Below are 11431 nucleotides of genomic sequence, written 5' to 3'. Positions count from 1 at the left end.
TAATACAAATGCAAGAATGCCCTTCTGTGAACTAGAACAAATGTACATCAATATTGCAGGGAGGTGGGAATGTAGGGAAGGATGGAAAAAATATATGTAACCTATGGACTACAGTTAACAGCAATACTGTTATTACAGTATTCTTGTCTCAAGGCCAAAGATGTCCTGTTTCAATAATAGGAGATGTGGAAAAAAAATCCCGAATGTGTGCTATGAATCATGGTCACTGGTAAGAGTCTGATGATACTATCTCATACTCTGTAACAAATGTTTCACAATGGTGTGGAGTGTTGGTGAAGGGTTATTGTATGGGAATTCTCACATTTGCATGATAGATTTTTAAGTTCACAACTTCTGTAATAATATATTTTTTTAAAATCAATTGTAATCTATACAATAACAAATAATTGGAAATTATTTGTTATTGTATATATTTATATATAATTATATGTAATATAATATATAATATAAAATTATTAATTCGTATATTATAGCAATATAATGATTAATTAATAAACAATAACATTTGAAACTATGAAATACATAGGAATAAATTTTAAAAATATGTAAAAATCCATAAGCTAAAAACTATAAAACATTACTGAAAGAAGTTTTTATAGGCCTAAAAATGGAGAAACATACCATGTTATGACTTAGAAGACTTCATATTATTAAAATGCAATTCTCAAAAACAGTCTAGATATTCAATGTGATACAAATGGAAATCACAAGTTATTTTCTGAGGGACAGAGCAGTAAAAATTGACAAGATGCTTCAAAAATAAATATATAGTTGGAAATAAAATAACTTGGAATATTAACAATAATTTTGTAAAAGAGAACAAAATTTGAAGATTTTACCTGATATTAAAACTTCCTATAATACTACAATAATTACAACAATAGGTTATTGGCTTAAGGATAATCATATCCATCTTTGGTAGAAAAGAGAAAACCCAGAAATAGATCTGTATTTGTTTTCAATTGATTTTCAACAGAAATGCAAAAGAAATTACAATGGGAAAAAATATTTTCCACAAATTTTGTTTGAACAATTGAAAAGCCATATGAAAAAAAATCATATGCAAAATTTAACTTTTAGGGATCACAGATCTAAATGTAAAAACTTAGAAGAAAACATAGTTGTTATTGACATAAGGCTATAGACATATTTCTGAGGAACACAACACAGTATTCAAAAATAGATTGACAAATGCAATTTAGAAGTAAAACTTATATAAGATACTGTAAAATGCAGAATGAATAGCCTGCACATTTTATAACAGGGTTTTAATAGCTGTTGTTTTTCTCTGTTTCTAACTCTTTTAACAAACACTGACTGCAGGCCATCTTAGGTTTGAAAAAGACTCAAATATTTTTGTATCTGTAATTTCATGTGGATAATCTTTGACCCATGGAATTAAGTTAATTTTTTTTCTGGATATAAATTTATTCTTTTGAAAGTAATTGACATGATCATAAGGAATTATAATTTTGAAAGTGACTCAGGAATGCTGAGGAGAGTATATAAAATGTTAGCAGTAACAATATTATTTCTTATCTATTTTATTTTATTCACAAATATTATACTCTAGTGATTTTGTCAATATATTGAACCATTGTATAGTGAGCCATTTCTGAACTCATAATAACTGTTAGAAACAGATATTTCAGAATAATTCAGCATGATGGTAACTTCCTGTATAATGTTATATTTCCTAGTTTTCAACATTTCCTTTTATTTTTAAGAGCAACAGCAGTTTGCTCATTACAAGGCCTCTATTTAGCAAGTTTGAAAAACTGAGGCTTGTACTCTAATCATTGGAGACACTTTGAACCCAGCCTACTTCAATAATAACCATCTGACTGCATGTCTGCCTGGAGGACCTAATTGGTATGAGTGAAGCACAGTAGAAGACAGCAGCTAAATTTGTATGCAATTGTTGGTATAAGAATTATGACACTTTCAGTGAAAGGAGAAAACAGCAAGACCAAGAGTTCAGGACTAGTCATTCAAATGGACTCAAGGTCACTTCCTTTTGTCTACATTTCTTAGTAAGTTTTACTTGGAGGTAGGAGATGGAAGAAATAAATTTTTCATGAAATATAATGCCTGAGGAAAAGAAGAAAAATGTTGATTTCACTGTGTAGACTTAGAACTAAGCATAAAGTCAGTGGATACAAGATGTTATAGGCAAAATTTGCCTCTTTCTCCTACCACACAGTTGAGAGAATGGAACTTGGCAGTGACTAATAATGTATCAATTTCCCTTAGGTATAAACCTGGATGATAAAGCAATATTGAAACACATCTTCCATCTATACCCAGGGAATGGCTCAGAATTCCCAATGTCAAGGGAAAATTTAGAACCAATTTCTCTGTTTATAGCTCAAGACAGTAATTTTTGATATCCAATGAAATATCCCCCAACATGTCTGTTAAGCCTTGGAATACTTGTAACATGCTTATTGCATCTATAATATTATAAACATTTCAATTTGAATTTGTGATTCATAGGGCATATTTTTAAAAAGCATACAATTATTGACCTCTTTCTTATTGCAAGTAATACTCTAAAATTTTCTCTATATTCTGTTATGAATCCTGTGTTATACAGAAGAGAATAAAAGAGCAATGGTTAGAAAAAGAAGAAAAAAAAAAGAGGCAGTAAGGGAGGTGGAAGGAAGGAAGGAAAAGATTAGCCCTACAATATCAGATACTTGATTACATATGGGTAACAAATTAGAAAAATAACTATGTATATGTGTTATAAATTCTTTGTAATTTAATTCACTCAGGAGTAATAGCTATTTAATATGTACATGTATTTCTGGTGTTACTAAATTAAACATAATTTGTTCCAAGTAATGTTTTGATAGGTTCATCTATGCTGGTCCCTCTCAGATCTATCCATTTAACATAATTAGTTATTCTTCATAAATCCTACTGCAAATATACCCAACTTTTGTGATATAGTTATTAGATTTCCTCAAATATTAAATACTTTGTGATTCCTTTTCTTTCTCTTCTTTCTCTCTCTCCCTCCCCTTCTTTTCTCCCTTTTCTTTCTTTCACCTGTTTTTCTTTCTGTCTTTTTTCCTTTAATGACATGCAAATGTACACATCTGATCAACACATAAGATTTCAGTTGTTCTGATGGGAACATTATTAGGGTTATTATTAAAAGTGTTGTCATTACTGTCTCTATTAAAAAAGTAAGAAGAGGTTAACTGATTAAAGATACCATAGGATGGAAGATAATTAAACAGATAAGGGAAACTAATGGAAAAAGCAGTTGGGAATAAAGAATAGGTAAATTAAACAGCACCTGTTTTCGTTTGTTCTGTTTTTTTGTTTGTTTGTTTGTTTGTTTTTTACTGATTCCTATTTGCCTCAATGCCTAAAAAGATGAAGAGCTGATAAACTCTGTTACTTCAGGTATTACAATAATAATGAAGATGGACAGAGCTCTTTCTTCAGAACATGAACCTTATTCAAGTAATTACCTTTTGTATATAAGGCTAGGTTTGGTTTGGTTAATTTGAAAGCTGAACTTACCATAGAAACAGCAGAAAAATATTCTGAGTCAGAAGTAATGGTAATTGTCATAATTTGTCATGAACAAACTCATGAACAAATCTATTTATGTTTTCTATAAGTAAATTTGTCTAATTTTTAAAAGATGGAAGCTGAAGGAAAATATTTCAGTCTTAAAACATAACTTATTTTGAACAAATAGAGTTCAAATTCCCTAATTTCATGACATTGAAAGTAAGATGCTAATTTTTACCACAATTTCCACAATAAAAATTATCTAAAATCATTTTCACCTTCCATTTTGTATTCTATACACACACACACACACACACACACACACCTATCATGCATTCTAGCTTTCAGTTGATGGACCTATAGGGAATACATTTTTGGAAGAAAATTAGCATACAGTATGCTTAAAGATGATATATATGGCATTCTTCTCACATGCTTGATTAAACATCTGTCTTGAAATTCTGGGGCACCATATATAGGTGAAATCAATGTAGTTGATAGTTTTCTTTGAAATTTCATCTACCACTGATAGTCTTTGTGTCTTGATATCCATCATTTTGTATTAGGACAACTTGAAGGAGTCTCCATTAAAGATTTCTTGTAGATTAAACACAATTGCTTCTTTTATTTTTGTTTATTTTTCTATGATTTTTGAAAAATCATTAAACAATTTATCTTATATGCATAGTTCTACCAAATTATAAATTTATGTTATTTAATTTTTAATAATTTATTATATTAGCAATTTTACTAGTTAAAGAAAAATATATAGCCTTTAGATTAATACACACATGAGCAAAAGGATCCTGCTTCATTTTTCTCTTTATTCCATGTCAAATGAGAGCACCTGTCACATAGTAGGTACACGCATTTTTTTTTTAGAAATAAATTCCTAATTTATTATTAATGAGAAAAGCAAGGTGAAAATATTATTACATCATGATTTTTCTTCAAGAAATAGAAATTAGGCAGATTATTTCTTTTTGCTGATCTTAATTTTCTATATTTTGCCCAGAGAATATATTTATTTTAATATTTTTTTTTAATTTTTTTATTGACTTTGTAATAATATTACATTAAAAATATATATGTGAGGTCCCATTCAACCCCACCCCCCCACCCCCCCTCTCCCCCACCCCCAACAACACTCGTTCCCATCATCATGACACATCCATTGGATTTGGTAAGTACATCTTTGGGCACCTCTGCACCTCATATACATTGGTTCACATCATGGCCCATACTCTCCTCTATTCCATCAAGTGGGCCCTGTGAGGATTTACAATGTCTGGTGATTACCTCTGAAGCACCATCCAGGGCAGCTCCATGTCCCGAAGACGCCTCCACCTCTCATCTCTTCCTGCCTTTCCCCATACCCTTTGTCCATTATGTCCACTTTTCCCAATCCAATGCCATCTCTTCTATGTGGACATTAGATTGGTTGTGTCCATTGCACCTCTATGTCAAGAGGAGGGTCAGATTCCACCTGGATGCTGGATGCAATCCTCCCATTTTCAGTTGTAATCACTCTAGGCTCCATGGTGTGGTGGTTGTCCTTCTTCAACTCCATCTTAGCTGAGTGTGGTAAGTCCAATAAATCAGATTGTAGGTGCTGGAGTCTGTTGAGGCTCAGGATCTGGCTATCACATTGTCAGTCCAGAGATTCAAATCCCCTAAATATATCTTAAACCCCAACATTAACTGCACCTCCAGCACATTAGCATGAAAGTCTTATGAAGGGAGATCCCATCTGAGTCCAGATTCATCACACATAAACACCATTTCCAAAGAGGGGCCATCTGCCCTGGTAGTTAACCCCATCGGCCATGACCATAACTCCCATGGGTCTCTTTAGCCCTCAAAGGAACCAATATCTGGGGGTTGTATCTGCTTTATCTGTCTCTCTGACTCTGCTCAGTTGTGCATGAGGGCAAACCTTCTGCCAGCCTCCAGACTCTTTTTTAGAAACTCGTAGCCATATAAACTCATTTCTCCTTTCCATTTCCCCCTTACTTTAGGTCAAACAGCATTTTAAAGTCATGGTATTTTATGTAGACATGGATATTCTGCTGATCCGCATTGAACCTTCCGTATAAGGTCATTTTCCAGTTGCATCATCAGTTGGGTACACGCATTTTTTAACACAAAGATACAATGGGACTATATCTGTTCATTTGATTCCTTTGTACTGTCCACACTGAATAAGAACACAACTGTGTAGAACATTTAACTGTGTAAGTTCATGGAATGGAACTTCATATCCTTTTGTGTGTCTGTGTTGCTGGGAGACCTAGGTTACTGCCTACAATTTATTTTTGTAGTGAACAAACCTGCATAAAAGCAGTCCAACAGCTTTTGGCAAAGAGGCTCCCTTTTATCATGTGCCTCCCTCTCTTGGATTTCGAGGAGTCTTCTCTCCTCGAAACTCCTTATACCTACTGTGTTCCCATGAGATATATTACCTTCTCAAATTTCAACAGACAATTTGGATTCTCACATTGTTTTTTCTCGCTTCTCCCAAATCTCAGGAAAATAAAAACCACTTGGTGATAACAGCACCAGTGCTATAGATGTTTCTGTCACTAACTCTTAACTATAACACAGCATAATCTAACTTGCCATCTTATTTTTAGTTTCCATTGTAATATTTCTTTTGGATTCACCTGAATATTTCTTTGACAACAATCCTTAGTGTGATACATGACTTAAGGAGGTCAGGAATGTCTGTATAAAAATTATCTATGGAAATTTATCCTTAATATTTCAACATTATTTCAATTTTACCATGGAAGTAAAAATCAGTTTCTTTCAATTATCAGTAAGGTTCTTTTGATTCAGGAATTATTCTACAGATGTGCTGCTAAAGTTCTGCAACCCTAACTTATTTAGAACATCATTTTCCTTTGTCTTTTGTTTTATTATTAATACATTTTATTTATTTTTTAATTTTTCTAAAATTTTTATCTTTATTTTTTCAATGTTACATTCAAAAAACATGAGATCCCTATATACCCCCCACCCCTCCCACAACAACCTCCTCCATCATCCTTTGTCTTTTAATGCTGCCGACACAAACAAAAAAGAGGAATGTTACTATTGTGTAGTGACTCCCTCATCAATATTTAAAATATCTCAGAAACAGTTTTTCCAACATAACAATATTAAATTAATTTCTCTGCTAATGAATACATTTCACAATTTTTTTTTTTTCTGTGAAGACCTAGGTAATATTTCAAGCTTGCAGACTATGCAGTTTTTGCCACAACTACTCAAATCTGGCTTTGGAGCCTGAAGTAGATAAACAAATTGCCATGGCTATATTCTAATAAAATTTTCTTTCTGGGCAATGACATTTTCTGGCGTCCTGAAAGATTTTTTTTTCTCAAACATTTCAAATTGGGAAATTATTTGATCGGTCTCAGGCTGTACAAGAGCAGGCAGCAGGCCAGATTTGATCTGCAGGTCTTAGTTTGTCAACCCTTCCCTAGAGGGTAGGTCCTTCCCTTGGGCATTTTGCTTGTATCTCAATATTATAAATTAGATGGCATATAATTTAAAGTACATTATACAGATACTGTTTTCAGTACAATTTAATTTTTTTAATCTGAAAAACAGAAATAAGCTAGTAGACACAAAATGGCTCTGTTGGCCTTGACACTACTTAACTTTTTAGTCAAAATTTACTCTTCCTTGTTATATGATTTATATCATTTCATTCTCATATAATTTCCTCTTGAGTGTAGTGATGGTAAATAATCATGAATAATATCTGGTCTATTGTTGAACAAATGCATATAAATATATGAAATAAATATATTTCAGATATAGGCCACTATACTTTTTGTCAAAGCCTGTAAATTTGTGTGGTACAAAAAGTAAACCATAATGTAAACTGTAGACCATGATTGGTAGCAATACTTCATTATGTGTTCACCAATTGTGACAAATGTACCACACTAATGAAAGTTATTAATGAGGAAGAATGTGGGAGGAGAGGAGGGGCGTTATATGGGAATCCACTATGTTTTTGATGTGATATTTATGTAATCTGAAGCTTCTTTAAAAATAAAATAAAATTAAAATATATATATACCAATAAAAAGATATGAATAAGAAAACAATTAGGCAGGTATCATTATCCTCAGATTGTAGGTAGAGAAACTGAGGCTCAGAGAGGTTAAATTATTATTATATAGTGAGCAATTTCAAAGCCTTAACATTTCAAAAGGGTCTCTCCTATATTCAATTTTACATATCTTGATGGAGCTATATGCTGATTTAATTTATTTTGTCTTCTATTTTCCAATATATTTATATGATATTCCAGAATTAAAAACTTCATTTTAAGAAAGAACAGGAAATTAAAATATACATTTCTGAAAAGTCTTCCTGAATAACAATATAAGAAGAAAGCTAACAAAATATGTTAATATAAATTTAATATAATCAACAAAGAGACATAAAATAATACCACAAATCAGAGTTTAGGAACCCATTTACAGAAGGAAAATCAACAGGGAAATATAAAGGGAGAGCTAACTGGACTCAGAAAAGACGACCATTTAAATCCCTGGGACATATATTTAACTAGTATAGTGCTATTTATAGATTCAAATAAAATAGGCAGATAAGCCATGTGTAGGAAAACTATAAGTCTAACCATAACATTGGAGAACATAAATTCCAAAGAAAGGCCCACTGTCAGGGTGCTGAATTCCTGAACTTGTCTGCCTTGCATATAGTGTCTGGATGTCTGTAAAGCCTTCAGGAGCCCTGCTATTTGAAGCACTATTTACTGTGGCAGTCAATGAGATCCTGCTGAGACATGTATTTTTTAAAACTTTTTTTGAATTTTTAAAGAAGTTTTAGATTACATAAATATTACATAAAAAATATAGGGAATTCCTATGTGCCCCACCCCTTACCCCTCCCACATATTCCTACATCAACAACATCCTTCATTAGTGTGGCACTTCTGTTACAATTGATGAAGACATATTGAAGCATTACTACTAAACATGGATTATAGTTTACATTACAGTTTACACTCTGTCCCCCACAATTCTGTATGTTATGACAAAATAGTCATTGGCCTGTATCTGTCACTGCAATATCATGCAGGACAACTTCATTGTCCTGAAAACACCCCCCATAGTACAACTATTCCTCTCTCCCCCATCCCTAAGAACCTCTGGTGGCAACTGCTTTTTATCAATTATAAAATTCTTCTATTGCTAGAGTAATAATAAATCTCTAGTAGAATCATAATGTCTACTTTAGTTCATTGTCCATTCCCCAATCTTGAGGATTTTGGGATGGTGATACCCAGTCTGCTTTGAAATGAGAGGGAGCTTAGATTTCATGAGGCAGATGGATGACACTATCTTGCTTGCTGTTGCAGACACTCTTTGTCCCTCATCATGGGCATTGTCCCTCATCATCTCCTTGTTAGCTATTTTAGTTGAGTCCAATAAATTGGAGAGTAGGTTTTGCAACTCTGCAGAAATTCAGGGCTCAACTGGAACATGGACAGATCAAAGATTTAAGTCCCTGGGACATATATTTAGCAAGTATAGTGCTAATTATAGGTTCAAATAAAAGGGGCAGAAGAGCCATGTGTAGAGAACCTATGAATGAGTCTAATTCTATTACACCGGGAAGGATAAATTCCAAAGTAAAATGTATATTTAGCAAGTATAGTGTGAATTATAGGTTCAAATAAAAGGGGCAGAAGAGCAATGTGTAGAGAACATATAAATGAGTTTAATTTTATTACACTGGGAAGCATAAATTCCAAAGTAAGAACCACTGAAAGGGTGCTGAATTCCTGAGTTATCTGTCCTGCATATAGTGTCCGGATATTTCTAGCTTCTCCGGAGCTTTGCTGTTTGGCACTGTTTACTGTGGCTATCAATGAGATCCTACAGAGACTTGCATAAGAATAAACTCTGGAATGACCTCTCAAATCACTTTGAAAACTCTTAGCCATCAAAACTCATTTGTATTTACCATTTCTCCCTTTTGGTCAAGGTCTTTCTCCAGTTGCATTGTTAGTTGGCACTTGGTAATAATCCCTCTGCATCAGGGAGACTTCCCTGGGAGTCATGTCCTACACTGGGGAGAAAGTACTACATTTGTATGTTGAATTTGGCTTAGAGAGATGCCACATTTGAGCAACATGGCTTTCAGGAGATAACTCTTAGGCAATAAATAATACTAAGCTAAGTTTCAATTTCACAAGTAAAGGTTCACAATTACAATCATCAATATCAAGGGCTTGCCATAACGGTCTGTCTTCCTTCACTGGGTACTGCCTTTGTACTTGGGGGATTCTTGTCATCCTATTAAAGAATGTAGTAGAATTCCCAAGATGGAAATTCAATATTCTTTTGGTTATTGTGTAGGTCTCCATCCACCAAGACAATGTCCCCTGAACACTTGAACATATTCATATGCCTTAGAGGCTTGTTCCAGGTGCAACCCTCCCCACTCATCACTACCTCACTGACACTGTGCAAAAATGATCTTCCCCTGCCATAATTGTGACTCTTCTGTGATCCAAAATCTCTCCATAAATGAAGCCAACAAAATAACAAAATAAATTTAATAAAAAATGAAATACTAATAATGTTTTTAAAATAAATAAAATACAAAATTTTTAAATTAAAACATTTGAAATAATAAAATTTTGACATTGCATCTTTTATCACTGTAAGATCTGCTTTTTTGTATGTACAGTGACATTTTTTTCTGTATATTCCCTAGTGTGTTTTCTTTTTTCATTTTATCTTTGAAGAAGTTTTAGGTTACAGAAAAGTCACAGAGAGAATATAGGAGATTCCCATAAACCCATGCCCTTCCCTGTTTCCACTCTCCCCTGTTAACAACCTTTTAAATAAGGATGGATATATATCTCAGAGACTTAAATATTTGGTCCATCCATGTGCATGTTGAGCCTTGAGTTTCAGCAGACTTGCAACACCTACTTCCCAGTTCAGTGGACTAACCCAGGACAATTAACAAGGAGATGATGATGGACTTTGTCCTTCCCAAGGAACAGAGAATGTCTACAACATTAAGCAAAATAGTTCCATCCATCTGCCCCATGGGAACTAAGTCCCCATTCAATTAGAAACAAGTGGGTATCAAGATCCCCAAATCCTCAAAATTGGGGAATGAACAATGGACAAAAGTAGACTTAATTTTATTCTACTTAGACTTATAATTCTTGCAATGGAAGAAGTTTTATCATTGATATAAAGACAGTGGCCACCAGATGTTCTGAAGGGAGGGGCAGGGAAGAATAAGTGTACTATGGGGGCATTTACAGGACATTGGAATTGTCCTTCATGACATTGCAATGACAGATACAAGCTATTATATATTTTTTCATAGCCTATAAAACTGTGCAAGATAGTGTAAAAGATCATGGAAACTAAGTCCACAGTTGGTAGCAATGCTTCAATATGTGTTCACCAATTGTAACAAATGCACCACACTAATTAAGGATGTTGTTAATGTGGGGAAGTTTGGGAGGGGGAAGGGGTGGAGAATATGGGAAATCCTTACATTATTTATGTAATATTTATTTAATCTAAAGTGTATTTACTTTAAAAAAAATTAATAAAAAAGGAAAAAGCACAGAAGATAGAATTATCACAGAAATGAAAGTTAAGTGTTGGGATACTCACAGGGAGAATAAATATGACTCAAAGTTCAATATGAACATAGATTTAGAAATGAAAAACCCAAGAAAATTAGCCGTAACACATAAAGAAGTAGAAATGCACTGACATAAGTTGATAAATATAGAAGAAAGGTGAAGAAGGCCCAAAAATTCAACATTTTGAGTCACCAATAAAAGAAAACAAAACACTGA

Source organism: Dasypus novemcinctus, chromosome 4 (assembly GCF_030445035.2).
Source record: "Dasypus novemcinctus isolate mDasNov1 chromosome 4, mDasNov1.1.hap2, whole genome shotgun sequence".
In the NCBI taxonomy this organism is placed as follows: domain Eukaryota; kingdom Metazoa; phylum Chordata; class Mammalia; order Cingulata; family Dasypodidae; genus Dasypus; species Dasypus novemcinctus.
This window is presented reverse-complemented; position numbering follows the sequence as displayed.